The following is a 7,500-nucleotide window of genomic DNA, read 5'->3' on the forward strand; positions in this document are numbered from 1 at the left end:
CGCGCGCGCGCGCGCTCGCGCACTGTACACACATACACTACTACACACACTTGACACGCACACTGAGGGGAGGGGGGGAGGAGGAGGAGGAGGGGAGAGGGAGGGGGTAGAGAGAGAGAGAGAGAGAGAGAGAGAGAGAGAGAGAGAGAGAGAGAGAGAGAGAGAGAGAGAGAGAGGGCGATAGAGCCATTAGCTCGTCTGCAGCAGACATCGTTGTACGAGTGGAGGGGAGACGCGTCCACCGTGAGCGGCGCATGCAGGCAGCAGGAGGGTCAGGCTCGCAGCTCAGGGAGCCTAGCAGGCAGGCAGGCAGTGAGCACTCAGGAGAGGAGAGGAGAGGACAGGAGACTTGACAGCCCTCCACACCGCACAGTAAGTCATCTTAACACCCGGCCAGCCTGTCACTGACACTGACAACACCGTCACTTTTTTTTTTTTGCTGAACCCGAACCACTCGCGGAGAGAAAATGGCTGTTGAACTAATACCGGGAGAACGCCCGGGTTGGTTCCGAGTGGGTCCTGTATGGTGTGGTATAGTGTAGGGAGGGGGATGGGGCTGTTTGTAAGCGTGTTAACTTTGTGGTTTGTGTCTTTTAAGTTTTGTATTTGCTGTCGCCGTGTCGAGCATTGTTTGACGTTCCCGTTGAGACACTTGTCACTTGGAACCGAAGCCGGCAACTGCGTGTTTTTAAAGTGCCAAGCGGTAGTTGTTGGAGCGCTGGGGCTAGTAGGACACAGGAAGCCAGCCGAGGGAGAAGCGCTCTCTGCCGGGCTTGTTCGGGGCAAGAGAGCGCTAGTTCTACATAACTGCGCCACTACAGCAGAGCGCGCCTGGTTGGTTACACCGCCCGGCACGGGGCTACTTCCTCGTAATCATGTTTTTTTCCTCGTAGTACTCTACTACACCGTCGCACTTTTAAACGCTTTCAGTTCCCCCTTGTGTGGCCGAGGCTACTTTCGCTTAGTCAACATTTTGCTCTCAGCCAGGAAACATTGTTCTCGTAACAAGAAATTGCAATTGCGGAAGTGTTTTTTTCCTCTCTCTCTCTCTCATATTATATAGCCTACAATATATGTTGACACGCATGGAAACCAAGAGTGAGAATGGTTGCCGGGAAGGAGGGTGACATGACATGAATGCATTTGCTTGCGTGAGTGGCTGAACTCCAATTCCCCATTCATGTAGGTGGCTTTGCCAATGTGACAAAACGCGCAGAGCAGAGCAGAGCAGAGCACGGTCACAGGCAGGCAGGCAGGCAGTCGCTTTTCATTGAGCCGGGGAGTCAAAGGGACAGAGGCTTCACTCTGCTCTGCCCTGCTCTGTTTCATTCGGATCAGCTGTGTGTGTGTGTGTGTGTGTGTGTGTGTGTGTGTGTGTGTGTGTGTGTGTGTGTGTGTGTGTACTCTGCTCTGTTCCATTCGGATCGGCTTTGTGTGTGTGTGTGTGTGTGTGTGTGTGTGTGTGTGTGTGTGTGTGTGTGTGTGTGTGTGTGTGTGTGTGTGTGTGTGTACTCTGCTCTGTTCCATTCGGATCGGCTGTGTGTGTGTGTGTGTGTCTACTCTCTGCTGCGAGTGATTGCTCGGCTTGCCTGCGCGTGATGTCATTCAGCTCCGCTCTCTGTCGGTTATATAATGGGCTGCCGGGATCCCTGCGAGTGCGCTCGCTGCCTGCCCGCCTGCCTGCCCGCCTGCCTGGCTGGCTGGCTATTTTTATATTGTTTACAGAGGGGGAACGGCAGGCCTAGTAGTGGAGTGAAGTGTAGTGTAGGCTGCCTGCCTGCGGTAGTAAAAGGCTCGACTTTGACCAAAAAGTCTCTCACGCTACGTTACGGTAACGTTATGCAACAAGCAGCAATCTATTACCTACATTAGATGGGTGTAGCCCCAAATGACTCTCGCACTGTACAGGCTGAAGCATTATTATTGACACTTTGATCACAAATTGGTGCCATTCGGATATACAGTATACACCCGTCCAGCTGGAGCTATTTGTTTTACTGTGCAAAATAATAATTCCATGAAGTATCGACTTGGCATTTAAAGAGTGCATGGAGAGATAGGCAGGGAGGGAGAGAAGGAGGGAAAGCTGCGCTCAGAAGCACCCCGGGGGTAATCAGGCTTGCCATGTCTGAGGAGGAATGAATGATTTTTCACTCCTACAGCCGTCCCACTATACTACATTGCACTACTACACATTTCCACTACTTACGCAATTTGCTTTACATCCATACATGCACATTTAAAAAAAATAATAGGCTAATAATAAGAAAATTCCCCTACCTATACAGAAAATCTCACACATTGCATCGACCCAAACCTTTGAAATCAAAACGTTTCATCCACGCAATGCAAATCAGAGCGCTTTTGTGCAGCTGGACATTATCGAGCCATTGACCTGTTATGGCATATAGGGATATTTATACTCATATGCGAGAAGATAGACAGTGCTGTTTTGGGACCAGAGCGGATGCACCTGTCCTGATGTCCTGTCGATATGACGCACCTGTCGACCTGAGCTCCAAACTGATCCGGGATCAGTGGATAACGCTAAGGGAGGTGTAACGGAGGCTAACTAGCAGAGTTGGCGTGGAACGTTAGTAAACGGGGGACTGGTCCTTAAGTCCAGCGGTATCGTACTGTGCCTCCCATTGCCGAACCGATGTAGTTGACGAGGTGGCAGGTTCGCTCCCCGAGGGGGACGAACAGGTGCAGGAAGACCTCCGTCACAGAGGGGCTAGGGCAGGGCTTTTTATTCAAGGGGCACTTCATTAATTTAATAAATTCCTCCTAGCGCTGTACTATGAACACAAACCAGGATTTCCCCCTGCACTTTAGGCCTATATTGAAGGCAGCCAGGGGCGAGTTTAGGCTATTTTTAGTGGGGCCACGGCCCCACCGTGACTTGGCTCGGCCCCACTAGCTCAGGAGCCTTTTAAAATATTATTTGTGAATTGGAAATGAATGTAATTGCGCAGTCGCTTTGCCCCTGCGCAATATTCTGCTGCTACTGCCCCGTCTGGCAACCCTGTGTATGAGCTTCAAGAAAGGTCTTGTGACGAGTCTGCTACACCTCTTCTGATTGGTTTGCATCTTCATGCAACTGCCTGCCGCCAGAGTTGTGTTCAGTTATGATTTTTGCGAAAGTAGTTTCTGGATTTATCATGCAGCCGAGGCAGAACCCAAATCGCCGCATATTCTTGTGATGAGAAGGTATGGAGCACACACTACACACAATAAGGTGGTGTAGGCTACAGTGCTATGTGCAGACTAGCCTATGATAACATTGATTGTCATCATAACTGACATCATTTTTTAAGCGTTGGTTAAAAAAAGTGTTGCAATGAAAGACCATTAAAAACGTCCACTATTAGGTTGTGGATATCCGTGAAATATGCTTAACATAGGTAGCGGTGGCTAAGATCTTGTGAGGTGGTGCCTTGCGACGCACAATGTTACTTTCGCCGGTGTTATGGGGCTCTCTGTTGACCACTTCTATTCATGCAAGATGAGTCAGTCAGAATCACAAAAGCTTGAGGTAGCAAGATAACGGAAAGGGGAGTCAAATACAGATGGAATACAATGCGTATCAACCAACTGTGGAAACCATGCCATTTCTTTGCAAACGTATCAGAAAAAAGCAGAGGACAAATGATGAGGACATAGATCTAAATAGGGGTTGTTACTAATAGCCTACGCTACAATCAGGACAGTCAACAGTATATATCTGCCTGGCAGCGTTTAGAAGTTGTGACTCGAGGGAATGAAACATGCTTCAGCAATTGCGTTGGAATAGCGAACAACAGGCAAATCTCGGCTTAAAATTACACTGCGAGTCACCATTACATTGATAGTCGAGGTTCGCCATCGCCCAAATGAGGTTTATCCATATTTTGGTGATGCTGTAGGCCTAATTGTGATGTGAGAATGCGGGCTCTCCAACTTCTCACTTAGCCTACTGATTTTAAAGATTGGGAAGTGTGAAGGTTGGATCTTACTTTGCTATTATTGGAACATACTGGCTCAGAATGAGCAGGAGTGACTTTGGTGCCCGTGCCGTTTCTACTGTCCATTTAGTGACAGGGAGCGCGCACCTTGTTGCGAGATTCCCATAATCGGCATGACTTTGGGCAGGGGATGTTTTAATTGTTATTTTTATGTTTGCTTGAGAGGAGATATCAGATTTTAAAAACTCACGATGAATATTTATCTGTTGAGCTACCGATTGGAACTGTGGTTTGCGGTGCAAGGAGCACACATGAGAGGGAAAACTTTTTTGATTATTTTTAAGTCACTCAATGGCCTAGCCCTAAATATATTGCAGACATGCTACAGTAATACCATCCAATTAGGAGTCTTAGTTCTTCAGTGTCTTCTCTACTTGTTGTGCCAAGGGTAAAATCCAGACAAGGTGAAATGGCATTTATCCATTATGCTGCCAAATGATGAAACAAGGAAACAAGCTTCCTGTTCAAATTATTGTAACTGTAGAGCTGCCCTAACAGTAGGCCTAGGCTATCATGTTTTGACAAAAAAAAGCTTCATTGTCATCTGGCTTTGTATCTACTCTGTATAATACTTCCTATACTTTATTATAATATTTTCCTCTCTCTTTTTCTTTCCTCTCAATCACATAAGAACTATGACAACCATTAGGGTGCATATCTGATACACAGTAGGCTACCAATCACAAGGATTACCTACACGTATGTAGGTAATGTAAGTTAGATTTCGTGAGGGAAAATGTAATTTCATGACTTGTGGGTAGTCCTTCATTGAGTGAACTATTATTTAAAATTGAAAGCCTTTTGAAAACCAAATCTCAAATCTGAAATAGAAATGGAACGCTTACTCTGTCAGGTACTTCTGTCAGGTACCACTTTCAGCACCAGGGGCCAGGCCCACCTAGAGATCATAAGCTAAAATCGCCCCTGACGGCAGCTATACCTCCAGGATTTCCCCCTGCACTTTAGGCCTATATTGACGGCAGCTATACCTCCAGGATTTCCCCCTGCACTTTAGGCCTATATTGACGGCGGCCACTTTTACTATAGGCGCCCCACCTCACTCGGTCCCCTGAAAATATAACTTTATTGTATTGGCATTGCAATTTCTGAGATTTCTTTACAAAACCTGTCATATATCATGTGAAACTGCATGACACTAAAATCAAATCGGGGGCCGGATAAGAGAGCCTCATGGGTTGTAAATGGCCCCTCAGGTCAGGGTCATGTTAACAGCCCACTGATAATGTAACTGAGGTGTTCCCGCGCAGCCCACCCCCTCGAGGTCTCGAGCCACCCCCTCGGGTATGGGAGGCACAGCGCAATACCGCTGAGATAAAGGACCGGTCCAATAGCTCAGCACTACTGATACTGTTTAACCCCTTAAGACACGGCATTAAAAATGAGCTGTTACCAGAATGGCAATGACCAATAATGTATTACTGAAGGCCCTGTGCACTCATAGTAGTGTAGTACTATAGTAGTTAACTTTCAATGTCTATTACAGCGTGCCACAGGAGGCACGGCATGCATTAAGGGGATATGAGGCTTCAGGAGGGAGGTTTACTAATGTTCCATGCCACACTCTGCTAGTTGGCCTCTGTTAGAATAGCTCATTTAGACGCAGCAGCTCAGACCGGCTGAAAACGGAAGCTATACCGTCGAAACATGTCAGGTAAAAGATTTTAAAAAAAAACTGTCTTGAAGAAAAAGAAAAACTTAAGTGTTACTACAACAGTTGGACGTAGTGACCGCCATGCTTCTATTACAGTTTGCTGAGGGTGTTGGGCGGGCATGGGGACAAAGTCATCTGAAAGCCCCCCCGTCACGTCACAGCACACTCACACTAATATTCCCTCAGCAATGGGGACGCCATTCTGGGCCCTCCCTCAACTGTGTGTGTGTGTGTGTGTGTGTGCGTGTGTGTGTGTGCATGTGTGTGTGTGCGTGTGCTCGTGCATTCTGAGCCCTCCCTCAACTCTGTGTGTGTGCGTGTGTGTGCCTGCGTGCGTGCGTGCGTGCGTGCATGCGTGTGTGTGCGTGTGTGTGTGCGCATTCTGGGCCCTCCCTCTTTCAAGGCCTCGTACAACTGACCCCCCGGTCGTCTTCCCTGCCTGGTGCAGAGCTGAGGCCTGTGTGTGTGTGTGTGTGTGTGTGTGTGTGTGTGTGTGTGTGTGTGTGTGTGTGTGTGTGTGTGTGTGTGTGTGTGTGTGTGTGTGTGTGGTGGACGAGGGCGTGTATTAATATTGCATACTCTTGTGACTGCGCGAGTCCTCTGTGCACATGCCAAAGTAAATAGTCTTTACTGGTGTTAGGAGGGGGGCGGGAATGCACCACACACACACACACACACACACACACACACACACACACACACACACACACACACACACACACACACACACACACACACACACACACACACACACACACACACACACACACACACACACACACACACACACGTACACACCTTGGGTCAGTTACTCTATCAGAGTACACTTTTAGCACACACACACACACACACACACACACACACACACACACACACAGTTGAATGTGTTGCGTGCAGTGCCACATATCATGGTGTAGTAAGTAGAGGCTTAAAAAAGGACACGGGTTAAAGTGTACTCTGATAGTAACTGACCTGAGGTGTGTGTGCGTGTGTGCGTGCATGCGCGTGTGTGTGTGCGTGCAGACACATAGCCCCTGTGTAGCCATGTGTGTGCGTGTGTGTGTGTGTGTGTGTGTGTGTGTGTGTGTGCGTGTGTGTGTGTGTGTGTGTGTGTGCGTGTGTGTGTACTACACCAATCGTGAGGCCACTGCTATTGGAGCACACCCACATGCTGAAGTGCTGTGGTCATTATGATTAGCCGTTTTGTTGTAATTGGTTGGAGCAAATATCCGGCAGCCGGGTTTTTGACTTTCTGAACCGGGCTTGTCTTCTCCCTGCATGTAGGGCTGTAACGATACACTCAACTCACGATTCGGTGAATCACAATTCATGACCTACGGTTCGATACACCCCATGATTTCACATTTGCCAACATTATAAACATTATGAATAAAAACTATGATAGTTTATTGGTAGAATAGGCTACTAATAATTTTTAAAAGTTTCTATATAATAATGATGATGCTTGGAAGCACAATCAATTCATATCATGTGGTTCTTTTCTGGGCTGATGGGTATCTAAACGTTAAAAGTGCGTATCACGATATTGCCTCCTTGTATCGCGATACAGTATCGTGACTCTGTGTATCACGATTTCTCGGTTCGATACAATATCGTTACAGCCCTACCTGCATGCTATTCCTGTTTCCACAGTCATCACAGAGATTCTTTAAGTATATAGAGATATGCCAACATAATAGGTTTCTATGGGCACCTAACGCGACCAGGTTCCGGTCTGCCTAAAGGGCCGTGTCATAATGCTCCTACAATGAATAGAACAGTCCTTAGGTCTGCCTAGGTCTGCCTAAGGGGGGCCATAATAGA

At 47.6% G+C, this 7,500-nt stretch overlaps 1 long non-coding RNA gene across 1 annotated transcript in view; it reads left to right on the top strand.

Moving 5' to 3' along the window:
• Window positions 1-145: 145 nt before the first annotated feature.
• LOC134436733 (uncharacterized) overlaps window positions 146-7,500 on the top strand; it is a 206,739-nt gene continuing 199,384 nt past the window's right edge. Inside the window, exon 1 of the long non-coding RNA XR_010032252.1 lies at window positions 146-372. This is a non-coding gene — a long non-coding RNA (uncharacterized LOC134436733). The remainder of the gene's footprint in view (window positions 373-7,500) is intronic.

Source organism: Engraulis encrasicolus, chromosome 20 (genome assembly GCF_034702125.1).
Source record: "Engraulis encrasicolus isolate BLACKSEA-1 chromosome 20, IST_EnEncr_1.0, whole genome shotgun sequence".
Lineage (NCBI taxonomy): Eukaryota > Metazoa > Chordata > Actinopteri > Clupeiformes > Engraulidae > Engraulis > Engraulis encrasicolus.